General features: G+C 47.0%; 1 non-coding gene across 1 annotated transcript; it reads left to right on the forward strand.

The window, feature by feature from the left end:
* The first annotated feature begins 17,429 nt into the window (after positions 1–17,429).
* On the forward strand, positions 17,430–17,533 carry LOC141256912 (U6 spliceosomal RNA). Its single transcript, XR_012317852.1, has one exon. It is a non-coding gene; the product is annotated as a U6 spliceosomal RNA (small nuclear RNA).
* Positions 17,534–19,254: the final 1,721 nt, after the last annotated feature.

A 19,254-nucleotide genomic window follows, 5' to 3' on the forward strand; every position in this document is an offset into this window, starting at 1 on the left:
TCTATTATCTGCGGGGAGAATCGTTATTTCGAACTAGCCCAACTTGACTCTGGAGCGGCCGGGAATCTTATCTCACAGTCCCTGGTAGAAAAATACCGCATTCCCACCAAACCTCTGGCTGTACCATTATCTGTCGCTGCTGTGGATGGGGGCCTCTTACCACGTCCCATCCAACTCATCACCGAATCCATAACTCTGCAGGTGGGAATGCTGCATTCTGAGAGCATCTCTTTTCATGTTCTGCCTGGACTCTCTCACGCCCTCTTACTAGGTCTACCTTGGCTCCAGAGACATGCACCCGTGCTTGACTGGCAGACCGGAGAAGTCCTTCGCTGGGGACAGGACTGTCATAAGACTTGTTTGGTTCCTGTTCATCCCGTCCGTCCTTCTCCTACCCCAACTAATCTACCTGGACTTCCGATTCCCTATTGGTCATTTGCTGATGTCTTTAATAAAAAAGAGGCAGAGACATTACCCCCTCATAGACCATACGACTGTCCTATCGACCTGTTACCCGGTACTACTCCTCCCCGTGGGCGTATTTACCCATTGTCCGCTGCTGAGACCCGGTTGATGTCCGAATATATTGAGGAGAATTTGGCCAGGGGATTCATCCGTAAATCTACCTCCCCGGCGGGAGCAGGCTTCTTCTTCGTAAAAAAGAAGGACGGCTCTCTCCGTCCCTGTATAGACTATAGAGGCCTTAACCAGATCACGGTGAAGAATAAGTACCCCCTTCCGCTCATTCCAGAATTATTTGATCGCCTGAGGGGGGCTAGAGTCTTCACCAAACTGGACCTCCGTGGGGCGTACAACCTGGTCCGTATCCGTCAAGGGGATGAATGGAAGACTGCATTCAACACCCGGGACGGCCACTATGAATATCTGGTAATGCCCTTTGGTCTCTGTAACGCTCCCGCCGTCTTTCAAGAGTTGGTCAATGACATCTTCCGGGACCTTCTCTACTCCTGCGTTGTGGTGTACCTGGACGACATCTTGGTCTTCTCTCCGGATCTCCAGACTCACCGGAGGGACGTTCGTCAGGTCCTGCTCAGGCTCAGGCAGAACCACCTCTTCGCTAAATATGAGAAGTGTCTCTTTGAGCAGACCTCGCTTCCGTTTTTGGGCTACATTATTTCTCAGACCGGCCTACGAATGGATCCAGAGAAACTGTCTGCCATCGAGAAATGGCCCCGACCGGAGGGGTTGAAGGCCATTCAGCGGTTCCTGGGCTTCGCCAACTACTACCGCCTCTTCATACCGCACTTCTCTTCCCGGACTGCCCCAATTTCCGCGCTCACCCGTAAGGGTACTAATCCCAAAGAGTGGCCGCCCGAAGCAGAGGAGGCCTTTCTTTCCTTAAAACAGGCCTTCTCTTCCGCCCCGGTGCTGCATCGTCCGGACGGCAACAAGCAGTTCTTTCTGGAGGTTGACGCCTCCTCCTCCGGAGCCGGAGCTGTACTTACTCAAAAATCTTCTTCCGGGAGGATGGTAACTTGCGGCTTCTTCTCCAAACTCTTCTCCTCTTCTGAGCGCAATTATTCCATAGGAGACCGAGAGTTATTGGCCATCAAGCTGGCATTGGAGGAGTGGCGTTACCTACTCGAGGGGGCTCTTCATCCGGTAATAATTTACACTGACCACAAGAACTTGGCTTATCTCCAGCATGCCCAGAGACTTAATCCGCGCCAAGCCCGGTGGTCCTTGTTTTTTGCTCGCTTTGATTTTGTTCTACATTTTCGCCCGGCTGACAAGAACATCAAAGCAGACGCCTTGTCCCGATCCTTTCTGGTATCTGATCTCGAGGAAGAACCTAAACATATCATCGATCCCGCCAGAGTAATGCAGGTGGCTCCCGTGAGTCTAAATCGTCTCCCTCCCGGTAAGACGTTCGTATCGGTACCTGATCGGGAGAAGATCCTACACTGGGGTCATTCGTCTAAACTAGCTGGCCACGCCGGTCAGAAAAAGACCCTACAGCTTATTTCCCGGCACTACTGGTGGCCCAACCTGCGCAAGGATGTAATAGACTTTGTTTCTGCCTGTGTGTCCTGTGCCCGCAACAAAGTTCCGAGACACCTGCCAGCCGGTCGCCTTCTTCCTCTGCCAGTACCTGCTGCCCCCTGGCAGCATATAGCGATGGACTTCATAACTGATCTTCCCGTCTCTGCCGGTTGTACGGTCATTTGGGTGGTCGCTGACCGCTTTTCCAAGATGGCTCACTTCATTCCCCTGCCAGGCCTCCCGTCTGCACCCTGAGCTGGCTAAAGACTTTATCCGCCACATCTTCCGTCTTCATGGCCTGCCCCGTCACATCGTGTCGGATCGTGGGGTACAGTTCACTTCTCGTTTCTGGAGAGCCACTTGTAAATTGCTAGACGTCACCCTGGACTTCTCCTCCGCTTACCATCCACAGTCTAATGGTCAAGTGGAGCGGATCAATCAGATCCTGACCTGTTACCTCCGGCACTTCGTTAATGCCCACCATTCTGACTGGGTGGATCTCCTGCCATGGGCCGAATTCTCGTACAACAATCACGAGAGCGAATCCTCCTCCAAATCCCTGTTTTTTGTAGTCTTCGGTCAGCATCCTCGGATCCCGTTTCCCGTCTCCACCTCGGTGGACAATCCGGCTGCGGAATCTCTTGTTAACAAATTTTCCTCCACATGGGAAAGTACCCGGTCCGCACTCCTTCTGTCATCCGAGCGTATGAAAAGACATGCCGACAAAAAACGTCTGGATCCTCCTCAATTCCGTCCAGGGGATAAGGTCTGGCTCTCGTCCAAGTATGTCCGGCTCAAGATTCCTTCCTATAAGTTAGGGCCTCGGTTCATCGGTCCTCTGGAGGTCATCAGTCAGATCAACCCGGTGGCCTATAAATTGAAACTCCCGGCCAACTTACGGATCCCTAACTCCTTTCATGTATCTCTCCTCAAACCTGTGGTACTTAACTCTTTTTCCAAGTCTACAGGTACGCCTCCTGCTCCGGTTTCTGCTGAGGACGAGTTTGAGGTAGAGAACATTCTTGCCACCAAAAGGGTAAGAGGAAAGACCTTTTTTCTAGTAGATTGGAAGGGGTTTGGTCCTGAGGAGAGAACGTGGGAGCCCCGGGAGAACATCCATGCCCCTCTCATTCTAGCTAAATTTCTGTCTGGCCTAAAAAAGGGGGGGCCTAAAGGGGGGGGTACTGTAGCGTCGGCGTCCCTGCCCTCTGCTAGGCAGGGACGCTGTTCCCCTCACCTCTCTGATCCGAGCCCGGCGTCCTCCTTCCCGGCCACTGTGCTTAGGGCGCGCGCGCGCGCGCTTCCTCCCTCTTAAAGGGGCCGCGCGCGCCGTCCTAAGGAGTCCCCGGCCAATGGCCGGAGGACTTCACCATATATAAGGCACCTCCTCCAAAATGGAGGTGCCCGAGCAATGTTGTTGCACTGTTCACTACTCTGCTTCAGCCCTCAGGTCCCGTTGCCAGTTACCTGCCTGATTCCTGCCAGAGTCCTGCCAGTTTGCTGTCTGTTTCCTGCCTGATATTCCTGCTACCTGCCTGCTAGCCTGAGGTCCGACGGTCTGCCTTACTACTCCTGTCAGTCTGTCTAAGGACCAGCTTGCCCGCTCACCTGGGAGCGCACATCAACTACCTGCCTGCTTGCCTGAGGTCCGACGGTCTGCCTTCCAACTCTTGTCAGTCTGTCTATGGACCAGCTTGCCCGCTCACCTGGGAGCGCACATCTGCTACCTGCCTGCTAGCCTACCTGGAGGCTCTGCCGTCACATGCTGTGACCACCTGCCTGTCCAGTGACTCCTGCCCGCTCACCTGGGAGCGCTCATCTGCTGCCTGTCTGCTAGCCTACCTGGAGGCTCTGCCGTCACGTGCTGTGACCACCCGCCTGTCCAGAGACTGCCCCGGTCACTTGCCGTGACCTCCTGCCCGTTCATCCAGAGACTGCCCCGGTCACTTGCCGTGACCTCCTGCCCGTTCATCCAGAGACTGCCTCGGTCACTTGCCGTGACCTCCTGCCCGTTCATCCAGAGACTGCCCCGGTCACTTGCCGTGACCTCCTGCCCGTTCATCGAGAGACTACCCCGGTCACTTGCCGTGACCTCCTGTCCGTTCATTCAGAGACTGTCCAAGTCACCTGCTGTGACTGCCTGCCCGTCTACCCTGGTCGCCACCCGCTCCCTTACAAGGACCGCCCCCTTGTATAGTAGCTCAGAGGTTCTGCCTCCCAGACCCGTTACAACCCCGAAGGGTTCTGGAGACAACTGGAGGTCCTCCGCCTGGTCGGAGGGGTGTAGAGACTCGGGAGTAACCTCTGCTTCGGAGTACACTAGGTTGGACTCACTGGACGAAGCGAGCGAGGTATCAGGTACAGAGTATAGGAGAGTCTCTGTCCTTTCGTTACCAGGTAGCACCCCGAAGGGTTCAGGAGACAACTGGAGGTCCTCCGCCTGGTCGGAGGGGTGTAGAGACTCGGGGGTAACTACCACTTTGGGGTACCCATTGTCAGGCTCACAGGATGAAGCGGACAAAGTATCGAGTACCAGGTGTAGAGAAGTCTCTCTCCATTTGTCATCGAGTGGTATCCCGGAGGATTCAGGAGGCAACAGGGGGTCCTCCACCAGGTAGTAGAGGTGCACAGACTCTGAGATAACCACAGCTTTGGAGCATCCTTGGACATGCACACCGGTTAAAGTGGGTGAAGCATCTGATGCCGGGTGCAGGAAGATCTCCTGTGTGGAGTCTGGATGGGCAGAAGTCTCTTCGGGCAGGAGAACTGGTGCACTACCCACGCACATTACCCGTTGGGGCTTCTCCGGGATACAGGGAGATGAAGCTTCAGTAGGGACTTCAAGGTTGGGGTCAGGAGGTCTCAGGGAGGACAGACCCTGGCGTGACGGCTTGCCTCTACGTCTAGCACGTCTGGACTGCCTCTTGAGGTTGGGAGAAGTATTCCGGAAAGCGTAGTCACTCTGTGAGGATTCTGGGTGGGCAGTAGTCTCATTGGGCTGGAGGACTATTGCGCTACCCACACACACTACCCGTCGGGGCTGCTCCGGGATATTGGGAAGTGAAGCTTCAGCAGGGGCTTCAGGGTTAGGGTCCTCGAAGACCATACGAAAGGCCACCAGGAAGGCCTGCAGGTCAAGGACGACAGGATCCCATGCTTCCCATAGGGGGGTGACCCATTTCAAGGCATCACCCGCTAGGTAGTCAATCATAAAGGCCACTTTAGCCCAATCCGAAGGAAAATAGAGAGGGTAGGCCTTAAAGTGTAGCATGCATTGCTCCACAAATGCACGACACTGTCTTGGATCCCCATAGTAACGTGGCGGATCCGCAGGAACGAGAGCTGATAGATCCATCTGGACGGTGCGTAATTCGCCTGGAACTCAGCTAAGGAAAAAAAAAATTTATTTATTTATTTTAATGCATGTATTCACTGGAAAATTTCTCAGAGAGCGAAGGCCGTGGGGCTCAATGGGAACCATGGCCTGAGCATGCTGTAATGCACACGCCCGGGCTGAGCGGCGTGTGCGTGTGATTGTAGTGATTCCACTGGACCGTGCCGGAGAGTGAATGCCTGCAGGGGCGTAACTAGGTATTCACCCGATCCGACCAGGGTCGCACGACGGCATACGACGCCAGTGCACCAAGGAGGAACCGAGCAGAGGGACCAGGTGCTACTCCAGGACAGACCCCGGACACGGCTGTTGACCCACACAGGGGAATACAGGAACAGACTGGTAGGCTGGCACACAGACTGGTGGGTATAGGCAGGCACGACTGGTATGCAGGCAGGCGGGTATGCAGGCAGGGGGGTACAGGCAAGCACAGCTAGAGTGCAGACAGGGAGGCACTAGCAGGTAGGAACGCAGGCGGGATAGGACCCAGTACACACTGGGACTCAGGAACAATACAGGCAGAGGGGTACAGGCAAGCACAGCTAGAGTGCAAACAGGGAGGCACTAGCAGGTAGGGACACTGGCGGGATAGGACCCAGTACACACTGGGACTCAGGAACAGAACCACAGATGTGGCGGACAAACACAGCAGAGTGAGGCCGCCCAGAGAGGTGAGCGAGAACAGGGCAGGACAAGGCCGCCTGGAGCGGTGAGCAAGAGTAGAGCAGGACAAGGCCGCCAGGAGCGGTGAACAAAGGGTCAGAGCTGAGCGAGACTGCCGGAGCAGTGAGCAAGAGTAAAGCAGGACTAGGCCGCCTGGAGCGGTGAGCAAGAGTGGAGCAAGACTGCCGGAGCAGTGAGCAAAAGGATAAGAGCGGAGCGAGACTGCCGGAGCAGCGAGCAAAAGGGTCCGAGCGGAGCAAGGCTGCCGGAGCAGCGAGCAAAGGAGTCAGAGCAGGCTAGAACCGCCGGAGCGGTGAGCAAAGGAGTCAGAGCAGGCTAGAACCGCCGGAGCTGTGAGCAAAGGAGTCAGAGCAGGCTAGAACCGCCGGAGCGGTGAGCAAAGGAGTCAGAGCAGGCTAGAACTGCCGGAGCGGTGAGCAAAGGAGTCAGAGCAGGCTAGAACCGCCGGAGCGGTGAGCAAAGGAGTCAGAGCAGGCTAGAACCGCCGGAGCAGTGAGCAAGGCAGAGCAGGGGGGACAGGGCTCTGTTCACATGGAACAGACAGGAAGAGAAAGGCAGAGCCAGATACCCACAGGATACTTGCAGTGAAGTAGCGAGTGGACCACAAACTCACAAACGGGAGTACAGAGACAACAAGCAGGAGTTAGGTACGAGTTCAGACTCTGCAGAAAAAGGAAGGGAACGGACATAGAGGCAAAACAGGTAAAGGATAGGAAAGAGTTCAGACTGGAACTGAGTGTACAGAGGAGACCGACATTGCAGCGGGATACAGGAGCAGGTCTGGGAATACGGCCCCCAGAGAGGCGGGACGAACAGGCAAGGAGCGTGTTCAGACAGGACAGACAAGATACAGGAACAGGTCTAGGTAATCGGCCCCTAGAAGGCGGGAGGAACAGGCTAGGAGCGAGTACAGACAGGCCTGGAAATACAGGCTCCAGGATAGGCAGACAAGAGAACACAGACAGAACTCAGTTCAGACACGGGAACTGATACCGCAAGGCAGGAGACATAGACAGGGCTCAGTTCAGACACGGGAACTGATACCGCAAGGCAGGAGACATAGACAGGACTCAGTTCAGACACGGGAACTGATACCGCAAGGCAGGAGACATAGACAGGACTCAGTTCAGACACGGGAACTGATACCGCAAGGCAGGAGACATAGACAGGACTCAGCTCAGACACGGGAACTGATACCGCAAGGCAGGAGACATAGACAGGACTCAGTTCAGACACGGGAACTGATACCGCAAAGCAGGAGAAATAGACAGGACTCAGTTCAAACACGGGAACTGATACCGCAAAGCAGGAGACAAAGAACGGGACCTGGCACCTTCAGAGTGCAAGCACACACTGAATGAAACACTATGCTCAGGCAGAGATAGATGGGAGCAGCTGAGCTATATACCAGGTGACAGACAGCAATAGGCTGTGGTCGCACGCGTGGTGTGACCCACAGGAGGTACAAAAAGCAGGAAGTGATCGGGCGCTGCCCTTAAGCAGCAGAAACAGACACAAACAGACAGCATGGAGGGAAGCCAGAGAGACATTCTGGACTGGAGATCAAGTGCGCGCTCTTGCACAGTGGGAGATGGACCACCATGCAAGGACGCCGCCAGGTATGTTACAGACAGCAGAGCAACATAAAGTCAAATCCACTGTGTTATTTCGGGAGGTGTATTCCCATGCATCGCTTCACACCCACACATGGGTATACGCTTCCTCATTTCGGCTGTTTTTTGCTCTTCTCCTTATCCTCAGCCTCCGCGACCACTATACCACCAGGGTGACCGTGGTCCATGTTGCCAGCATTGAAAGTTCCTCTGTCCTAATTTTTGGCAGCTTTTGCTTGGAAGGCATAGGCAAAGACTATGGGAGGCCCACTCCCCAATAATGTGAATAATGTTTTTAATATGCTGTACTGCATGGCTCTTGTAAGGGACATTGCAAGTTCCCCCTTCCTAATTTTTGGCAGCTTTTTCTTGGAAGGCATAGGCAAAGACTATGGGAGACCCACTCCCCAATAATGGGAATAATGTTTTTAATAAGCTGTACTGCATGGCTCTTGTAAGGGGCATTAAAAGCGTCTTGTTAAGCTACTGTGACCTCCACGTCTCTTCCACAGGGCGTTGATATTGTCTTTTTATTCCACTGTAACCTCCACCACTCTTCCAAGGGGCATTGATATTGTCTTTTTATTCCACTGCGACCTCCACCACTCTTCCAAGGGGCATTAAAACTGTCTTGTTAAACCACTCTGAACTCCACGTCTCTTCCAAGGGGCATTAAAACCATCTTGTTAAGCTACTGTGACCTCCACATCTCTTCCAAGGGGCATTAAAACTGTCTTGTTAAACCACTCTGAACTCCACGTCTCTTCTAAGGGGCATTAAAACCGTCTTGTTAAACCACTCTGAACTCCACAGCTCTTCCAAGGGGCATTGACATGTTGTTTTTAATTACCTCTAACCTCCACGACTCTTGCAACGGGCATTGCATTTCCTCCTAATGTTTGTCAGCTTTTGCTTTTCAATGCATAGGCAAACACTAAGGGAGACCCACTCCCCAATAATGGGTAGAAGGTTTTTAATACACTGTAATCCACGTCTGTTTCAAGGGGCATTGCAGTGCCTAATAATTTTTGGAAAGCCTTCCATTCCCTGCTTAGGCCAACAGTGTACAGGAGACCCAGTTGCTATAAATGGAAAAAACGGTTTAGTTAAGGCCCTCTGACCTCCATGTCATTTCCAAGGGGCATTGGAGTGCCTCGAAATTTTTGGTAGGCATTGCATTCACTGTATGCCTTATAACTGTGTAGCTGAACCGCTCCTTTTGGTACAGAAACATATCCTACAAGACATGTGTGGTTGGTTGGCCTGATATTGATGTGAATGGTCCCTGTTCCTGCTGCTCTTTCTCCTTTGCCACCACCTCATCCATCATTCATCACCTGAAGCTTTGTTTTAACGGGAGTCATAGAACTCTAGAATATGCGCCAAAACGCTGACCACCTCAGGCCTAGCTGCTACTACATACATGCGCTTGCATTCCAAGGAACAGAAAGCTAAGGAGGTGGATGACCTCATGATCATGAATAATTTACTCGTTGTGTAGGAGGCCGACCACTGCTGCTGTCTACCTTCTGAACTTTGTGTTGAAGCCTGATTGACCCAGGACCCGCAATCCTCTATGTCTGGAGGACGTGTTGCATCCCAGTGTCCAACTGTGTCCCGGCTTCCACAATATTAACCCAGTGTGAAGGCGTCAGTGAGATGGTCCATTCCTGGCCACATTCACCTGTCCACGTGTTTGTGGTTAGGCTGTCCTTCCCACTAAATGCACTGGGGAGGGCACAGGTAATGTTTTGGTATGCGCGCTTGTGTATAAGGCGCACCGGGACAAATAGGGGCGGCTGGGGACCGTTTATGGACACCCGGCCACCCCCACGCAGCTGGGGACTGTGTGTGGGCACCCGGCCGTGGGGCGGCTGGGGACTGAGTATGGACACCCAGCCACCCCCTGGCGGCTGGGGACCAAGCGTGGACACCCGGCCGCCGGGCGGCTGGGGACTGAGTATGAATACCAGGCTACCGACGCAGCCATGACGTGGTGGCCAGATTCCACCTCCACATGCCTAAAAGGCCCAATTTCAAGTGCAAGCAAGCTAGCAGTATGGTATTGCAGCCTGGGGGTGGGTGGGTGGCAGGCTGCATACTTGCGCTTGTATTGCAAGTTATGGGGGAGGTACAATTGAACACTGCCCTGGGACAAGGACTTGCACGGGGATAGTTGCAAGTCTGCATCTTCTGATGCGGCAAGGATCACTTCTGATGGGCACACTTTTAGGCAGTGACCTGGGTGTCAGAGATGCTTCCAGGGGTCTTCCCCATGCTGTTCCCATGTCTTTTTAGCACTGTATGCATGTGTCACACAGCACATGGCCAGATAAGGTTGTAAAATGTTAAAATGACATTTCCCGGTGAATGCATTTGTCACGGTTGAAAGCAATACAAACGTGCAAAAACGCATAAAAAATGCTACTTGTGAACATAGCCCAAGGTGTGGAGGAGTATTTTTGTTTTTGGTTATTTATTTTACCTTATACACAAGTCTTTACCCTGGAAAGGATGTTCCTTAACCCCTTTCCGACCTGGTCAGTAATAGTACGCACCAGGTCGGGAAGGCCGGTTCAGCGGGGGCTCCGGCGGTGAGCCCGCACTGAAGCGAGCACATGTCAGCTGATTATTGGAATCGCAATCCACCCGCGGCTGTTAACATGTTAAATCTCTGACAGTGGCATTTAACTCGCTCTTCCGGGAGTCCTAAGCCCCACCCATCAGTGACCCCGTCACGTGATCGCGGGTCACCAATGGGTGGGCATGACAACTCAGGGTCTGCAGCAGACGCCTGTGGTTGTCATGTCTCAATTGCTATGAGCGCCACCTAGTGGTCAGCGCTCATAGCAAGTGAGCATTTCTCCTGCATACAAGCGATCTGCTCATCGCTTGTATGCAGTAGAAGCAATCAGACAACTGCTGCTTCTAGTCTCCTCTGGAGACTATAGAAGCAAGCAGAAAGTGTAAAAAAAAAAGTTTAAAAAAAAAATAAAAAATATATAAAAGTTTAAGTCACCCCCCTTTCGCCCCATTCAAAATAAAATATATATATATATATAAAAAAAAAAACACATACACATATTTGGTATCGCCGCATTCAGAATCGCCCAATCTCTCAATATAAAAGAAGAATTAATACAATCAGTAAACGGCGTAACGAGAAAAAAATTTTAAACGCCAGAATTAAGTTTTTTTGGTCGCTACAATTTTGCAATAAAATGCAATAACGGGCGATCAAAACATCGGATCTACCCCAAAATGGTATCAATAAAAACGTCAGCCCGGCACGCAAAAAATAAGCCCTCACCTGGCCCCAGATCCCGAAAAATGGAGAAGCTAAGGGTCTCGGAAAATGGCGTCATTTTTTTTTGTTTTTTTAGCAAGCTTTGGATTTTTTTTTCACCACTTAAATAAAAAAGAACCTATACATGTTTGGTGTCTATGAACTCGTAACGACCTGGAAAATAATGATGGCAGGTCAGTTTTAGCAATCTGTGAACGTGGTAAAAAAAGGACCCAAAAAACAACTGTGGAATTGCATTTTTTTTGCAGTTTCACTGCACTTGGAATTTTTTTCCCATTTTCCAGCACATGATATGGTAAAACCAGTGATGGTGTTTAAAAGTACAACTCGTCCCGCAAAAAATAAGCCCTCACATGGCCATATTGAATGAAAATTAAAAAAGTTCCGGCTCTGGGAAGAAGGGGAGCAAAAAAGGAAAACACAAAAACAGAAAGACCCATGGTCATTAAGGGGTTAACATATTTCACAAGAAAGCACTTTCACTTTCGTTTTTGAACATTTTATTGTGAGCCTGTAAAAGTAGCTTATTGCCTCTGACCACGTTGTTGACAGCAGTGACCTGGGGGTCAGAAATGCTTCCAGGGGCGATCCCCATGCTGTCTTCATGTCATTTGAGCACTGTCACTATCGTTTTGGGCACTTTTTAGGCTTTCTACAGACTGCCGGGGAAGCCGCCGCAAAAATGTTCGGGTCTCCCATAGACTAACATTGGGCTATTGCTCGGGTCGAGCACCCGAGTATCACAGTGAGCTCGGCCCGAGCTTCGAGCACCCGAGCATTTTAGTGCTCGCTCAACACTATTGCTGATGTATTATTAATAAAAAAATTTTTTGCTATCTTGCATTATATCTGGGAGTGCATGGTCATTTGTTCGCCTTACGCCCTTTTCTCTTCTTTATACAATTTTTTTTATTGAATTATGATTAAAAATTATTACAGAAAAAACTGTTAAAAAATTAAGCAGGAAAATTTCAGCTACCCAAGGCTATAAGTATGGTGCTCAATCCAAAGGTTAACTACGTAAGAAATAGGTGAAAAATATATTAAATACAAACACTTGATTTTTTTCCCATTTTATTTGTATAGGATAGTAAACAGGGGTTAGTGGTAATCCTATCAAGAACACTGCCTCTAAGTAATGGACAAGGAACCTAAAGTGCAAATGCCATATAAAGTGCAAGTGCCAGCAGCACAAAGATATTGCCTTGATATTCCTATATTGCAATGATATGATAAAGAGTTAGTGAAGGTGCCAGACCAAATGCTGCCTTTCAAAAGTGGAAAATCAATGTAGACTGTATGAAAGGGAAGTGCCGACTGCAAAAATCTTACAACTATGTACCCTTGAAGGAGATTGCAGGAAACAAAGACAAAGAATATCAATAGCACATTTATTACTTACAACCAAAGGAAGTAGAAAGTGACCCAGTGACCCTGATGCTGCACCCCAACGCCACCGTTTCGCCATACTTCTTCCTGGCGGTGTTAACTACTTGCGCTTAACCGGCTCCTTAAATTGCAGCTATGGCTAATCAGACAACTGTGGTTTAATTGCGATGCTCAGTGCAGATCTTTGTAGCCTCTGTTTCTCTTTAATAAACTCCAATATTTTTAAGTGGACCTCAATTCCCTCTTGGGCAACTTTCCCCCCATCCTTTCTCCTATCTCCGCCCTCAGTTACCCTCTTTAATGTTTCTCCTTTACATTTTGTATAACCAAAAGTTTGTGTTTTTGTTATTCTGAAATGTCTTCACTATGTTTTTAACTGAAACATTCAATAAAAATTAACAGTTTAAAAAATTGAATTTTATTGTAAAAGCTTCCCAATCTTGATGATTTAACTGCCTTTGTAGCACGTATAATAGACAACGTTATCAAGTCTGGTCTGTTTTCTGATTTATTGAATAGTTCATATGTACTCCAAGATGAACTGAAAAGTTCCTGTGCATTCCACACTTAGGGAGCATTTTTTTTATTTATTGATCAGCATTTGCAATGTTTTGAATATTTGTAATATATTGCATAGCCTTGTCCTGTTTCCTTTTACCTTCTATTCCATGATGAAACTGATGGCTTGTCTGCCTAGTTCATGCTGTCTTATTATGTCTTAGTAGAGGATGAGAACTGCAGGTTTGGAAAAATTCATACTTTTGTGTGAGCTTCTCTGTTTCTCACCCCTATGCTTACGATTCTTTACTAGGCCTGTAGTTCAAATCAGCAACTAAGACAGCATGAACTAGCAGTCAAACCTCGACTTTGATCACGGAAATAAAGGTAGAAGTAAGCAAAATCAGGTAACGGAGTATATTACAGAAATTCATAACCTTAGGAAGGTTGAGCAATAATTAAATACAAAAAGTTTAGTTACTCTTCAAGAAGAGACTTCACTAATTAGGTGTAGACAGTATAAATGAGCAGAGCGTTACGCAAAAGATTGAGTTAGAGTCAAATTCCTGCAATCTGTGGTTTCAAGTGAATAGGAACAATCAGCGATAGATTCCCTTTGCGATTTGCAATTAAAATAAAAAATTCGAAGCACCATTTTACATCTGTTGCACACTCAGTGAGAGGGCTAATGGCTAATCCCCATAATGCCCTGCAGTAATCTGTTCACATATTATAGTAGATCCAATTAATGGTGCTATCACAGGCAGTATAAAACACATGGACAGGCCAAAGAGTGCCATTTTATGCCTGCACTGTATAGGAATCGGAGTCCTCACAGGATAGAGATAGAAAAAGGCCTAAAGCGATTTTTGTGTACTACTTCAGTGCTGATGTACCAGACTAAATATGGAGTGATTGTCTCAGTCTGTGAACTGGTTTAGCTGTCTCATCATAACCACTGACACACTGTGTTACTGTTGTGACATGCAGAAGTAGTGCTGTTGCTTTAGAAGCATTCAGAAACTATTAGAAGTAAACAAAAGTACATGAGACAGGAAATGTTGTGCTCCAGAAGCATCCAGCAACTAGATGGGTTAACACAGTCACAGGAGAAGGGGAGTGTTTTCGAAGAGCCCCATGGGGATTATGGGGAAGTTGTTTACTGTCTGGCCAGAGCTGAAGAGAAAGGTGGCTTATGATCTGTATCTCACAGAAGGCAAGTGAAAAGGATTCAAGCCAGGAGTGAAGCTAAGCACAGGTCAGGTAGAATTCCTGAACTAGCAGTGCAGAGTATTGTCAGGCAGAAAGATAATGACTGTAAGAAATGGTGTCACAGGGATCAACTCCCTCAGCAAACCCTCTCTCCCTCCTCCATCTCACGGTGCTGTAAAGAATGCTGTGTTCATTAATGTGCCTTTGCATTAGAACTGTGCTGTCCTGTACTACTGGGAAGACTGTGAACTGCTGTGCTGCTAAGGAAACTGTACTGTTTGTAACTGGAGCCTGTTGCTCATAAGACTTATCTTGCACTCGCTGTGCGGCTTTTTATTAAATGCTACTGTTCTACCATTTATGAGGACTCTTGTCAAGTGTGTCTGGTCAGCAAGTGAAACAACATATGTGTCTATGCCTGAGGGTCAATACCACTGTGTGCCTGAGAGAAGCAGCAGCACATGGTCTATGGTCTCCCTGAGCAACGGTTCCCCCAGGATTCCAGAGAATTCATGTAACCTGTCTCACCCCTATCTGAACCTAGCGGCGTGCTTGTAACACTGTGAATTAACTCATCAATAATATACAGCAGCAACAGCACCTCAATAGTATTGTTACACAGTGACTGCAAGCAAGAGTAGTAGTAACCCCTTACTGTACCAGGGCGTATTAGTACACCCCAGGCCATCACCCCGCGATCCACTGGCGGATGTTAACAATCTCTGACAGCCACATTTAACATCGCCGCGCCGGAAGCACAGCATTAGCCCCGCCCATCGGTGACACCGTAACGTGATCACGGGTCACCGATGGGTGGTCATGACAACCCTGGGTCTGCAGCAGACTCCAGTGGTTGTCATGAGCTGATCGCTATGAGCGCCACCTAGTGGTCGGCGCTCATAGCACAGGAGCATTTCTGCTGCATACAGGGGATCTACTGGTCCCCTGTATGTAACAGAGGCATTCAGACAAGTGATGCTTCTAGTCTCCTATGGAGACTATAGAAGCAAGCAAAAAGTTTAAAAAAATGTTTTTAAAAATATAAAAAAATTTAAAAAATATAAAAGTTTAAATCACCCCCCTTTTGCCCCATTCAAAATAAAATAATAAAAAATAAACCCCACATACAGATATTTGGTATAGCCGTGTTCAGAATCGCCCGATCTATCAATATAAAAAAATAATTAATCCAATCGGTAAATGGCGTAATGATAAAAAAATTCTAAACGCCAGAATTAAGTTTCTTTGGTCGCCGCAGCATTGCAATAAAATGCAATAACGGGCGATCAAAACATCAGATCTACCCCAAAATGGTATTAATAAAAATGTCAGCTTGGCGCGCAAAAAATTAAGCCCTCACCCGGTCCCAGATCCCGAAAAATGGAGACGCTACGGGTCTCGGAAAATGGTGCCATTTTTTAAATTTTTTTTTAGCAAACTTTGGATTTTTTTTTCGCCACTTAAATTAAAAAGAACCTAAACATGTTTGGTGTCTACGAACTCATAATGACCTGGAAAATAATAATGGAAGGTCAATTTTAGCATTCAGTGAACATGGTAAAAAAAATAAAAGAAAAACATCTGTGGTATTGCACTTTTTTTGCAATTTCACCACACTTGGAATTTTTTTCCTGTTTTCCAGTACATGATATGGTAAAATTAGTAATGGTGTTTAAAATTACAACTCATCCCGCAAAAAATAAGCCCTCACATGGCCATATTGACCAAAAAATAAAAACGCTATGGCTCTGGGAACATGGGGAGCAAAAAACAAAAATGCAAAAAGGGAAAATCCCAAGGGCGCGAAGGGGTTAAACAACTCAACTAAATCTGAATCCCAGGGTAGCTTCTGTTTCTATATGAAAGTGTGCTCCCTGTGTTTTGAGATACAATATTTTTTTTAAAAAGAGAAATCTCCCAAATCCTGAAACTTAAACACAAATGTTTATCTACCAAAGTGTGCAAGTTGTTTGAAATAATTTTATGAGCCTGTTTTTTTTGTCCAATATTACAGGCATAAACATGTCACCTGAATACAGTGACCAGCTATGCATGCTTGCTATTGGAGCATGAGTATGCCTAGATTTCCTGGTGTCATCATATGTGGTAAAGGCACCTGGACTTTTTAACACTTTTTTAAAAAAATTTTAAGGAAAAAAAAACTGCTGAAAAAATGACTTTATAAAGGCACATGATATTTTTTTTTCTTTCAACCATAATATAAAAGGTCTTTTTATTTTTGAAATAGCTGTTTTAATTGTTTACTCTAAATACTGTACACACCACGGACACACTGCCATTGTTACCTCATATCTTTTAGAAGTTGTTGTGAACCTACCTTTAGCAACTTCACAACCTCGCATTTTAGGTTTCATCAACTTACTTTTCATCTTGGTTGGACGTCACTATTAAAAGAAAAAAACAATATGACCTTACAGTTTTGCAACTGTTTGACTAGTTGCATTTAACAATTGTAGGTGCTACAACAATTCTGTTGGTTGTTGCTACAAATTACTTTCCATGTGTGTACTTATATAGAGACCACTTTATTTAGGGTTAAAGGGGTTGTTTGGTCTTAAGTTATAGGCTGCAACCACTTTATGTATTGTTTCCAGAAAAAAAAGGGGATAATTCTTTAATGGCTTCATAAAAAGCCTTTGTAATTGCCTAATGATTTTGTGATTAGCAACCAGTTGCGGACACCAAAGAAGGGATGTTTTTTCACTTTTGGTTGATAGGCCATTACTTCTTCACATTCAAAACAGAACAGTACACCTGTTTTATTTCTCTATTAAATGGATCATTTTTGAATGGCTTAAAAAAAAGCAAAGCTTTTCATACTACCCAAAGAAGGATAATTGTTTCACCAAACCATGTGAAAATGTCATAACTTCTTCAGTTTGTACCATCTGTCTATAACCAACAGCAATGCATGCATCCGCCCCCCACCCCCGAAGGGGATAATTTTTAGACCCTTCCTCCAATTTAAGTATGCTGTTGGTTGCCTCTGGTTGGCATCCGTTTTCCCCTAGCCAGATAGGTTGAAGTCATTTGGTTATTATAAAGGCTGTGTTTGCATTAGAGATCTCAAAATGGTTGAGAACTTCAATAGGAGCTCACAATGTTCTGCACATATTTTTCAGGCAAATAGAGGCTTTTTAATTATGCGATTCACACGATTATATTCACCGCAAATTGAATTTCTAGGGGAAATTTGCTAAGTATTCAACAATATTAGCAGTTTTTAAAACAATTCTCATAATTAATTGTGCAAGCTGTATTTGGTCATAATAATTCATAGTAATGATGTAGCAAAAGCATCTATATTTTGCTAGTGTAGCACCTATGCTAAAATTGGAATGATAGAGAGAAAGATTAGCATGGCCTCTGCACAAGGATAACTTGAAACTTTTTGAAGTGTTCCATATTTTTTTCTAGTCTTTTTTTGTTTTCTTTCCCATTTTACCTATTTACTACTTTTTCTTCTCATTCCAGTTATCGGGATAACACCACACCCATTTTCATTGTTCATTCAATTTTATTTTCTAATAACGTTTTGTATTTTCATGATTGTTAGCAACACATACTGAGAAATTGTGGAGCATCAATGATACTAATAACATAAGGAACAAGTACCAATGTTCAAAGACTGAAATCCTCATCATGAGCACTGATTACATGCTATCTAACTGGAGACCAGCTCATTAGCCATGGGATACTATTGAAAGACCCCATTAATAATGAGTGTAACAATATACTTTATATATAATTTTTTTCATAATGATAAACACCAACTTGAAATTATTCTTTATGTATACTTTATTGTGTATTTTGTTTTTTATGTTGTAGAACATCTTCTATAAAGGATTTATTTTACTTTCCTGGTAAAAAGTTATTGGGATATAAGACTTTACCAAACACAAAAGCTTAATCAGGACCTAATTTGCAGGTAAAGGTTTGTGTTAGGCTGTGTGCCCACGATGCGTTTTTTAAGCATTTCTGCAGCGGCAAAAACGCTGCAGAAATGCTTAAAAACGCATGGTAGAAGGCCTGCCATGTTCCCCAATGATAATCCGCATGTGCTGTGCACATGCTGTGGAAATTTCCGCTGCGGATTATCATTGCAGAAAAAAACGCAGCACTTCCAATTATTTTGCGGAAGTGCTGCGTTTTCGCCGCCATTGACTTGCATTAGAACGCATGCATTCCTCTTCACTAGATAAGCACATGTGGAATGCATGCGTTCAATGTGCGGATGGTACCCAGGTCTAGAGGACAGGAGACTCTCCTCCAGACCCGGGTACCATAGAACCTGTGAAAAAAAAAAAAAAGATTATATTTACCTTCTGGCGGCCCCCGGTGCGCTCGTCCTTTCATGCCGGCAGCTAGCGATGGACTGAAGGACCTGCGCTGACGTCATAGTCATGTGACGGGTCACACGACGCTGATGTCGGCAGGTCCTTCAGTGTACCGCTGCCGGCAGCCAGGATGGAGGGAAGCAAGACAGCGCGGGCCATCGGAGGGTAAGTATAGATTTATTTTTTATTTTTTACCATTCTTTCGGTCACAGTATATAAATCCATGCCGTTTGCATGGATTTATATAGTGTGACAAAGTTGACAAGCACTTTCCAAGTGATGCTAAAATCGCTTGGAAAGCGCTTGTCAACCCGCATGCGGAAATGCAAGTGAAGAACGCTTCACATCCGCATGTCCCTGGCATGAAAAACGCATGTACAATCCGCATGCGTTTTTTCTGCCAGGGAGATACAGAAACGCTCAGGAAAAAATCCTGAGCATTCTGCATCGTGGGCACATAGCCTTACAATCATTTTGCACACATCACCTGCAAGGGAAAATAAATAACACAGCATGTCAGAGTCAATTTGTCTACATAATCACTAATTGTCAGTTGTTAATGTCACACTTAGGCTGTGTGCCTACGATGCGTTTTCCAAGCGTTTATGTTACGGAATTTCCGCAGCGTAAACGCTTGGTAAACTTTCCCCCATGGTCTCCAATGCAATTCCGCACTTTCAATGCCCATGCTGCGTATTTTTCCGCAGCGTTTATGCTGCGCTCAAAAATATGCAGCATGTCCATTAATTTTGCGGACACGCAGCGTAATCGCCGACTTTGACTTGCATTAGAAAG

The sequence above is a fragment of the Phyllobates terribilis genome, unplaced genomic scaffold, assembly GCF_046119375.1.
Source record: "Phyllobates terribilis strain yellow unplaced genomic scaffold, ASM4611937v1 Scaffold_2__4_contigs__length_985480577, whole genome shotgun sequence".
In the NCBI taxonomy this organism is placed as follows: Eukaryota; Metazoa; Chordata; class Amphibia; order Anura; family Dendrobatidae; genus Phyllobates; species Phyllobates terribilis.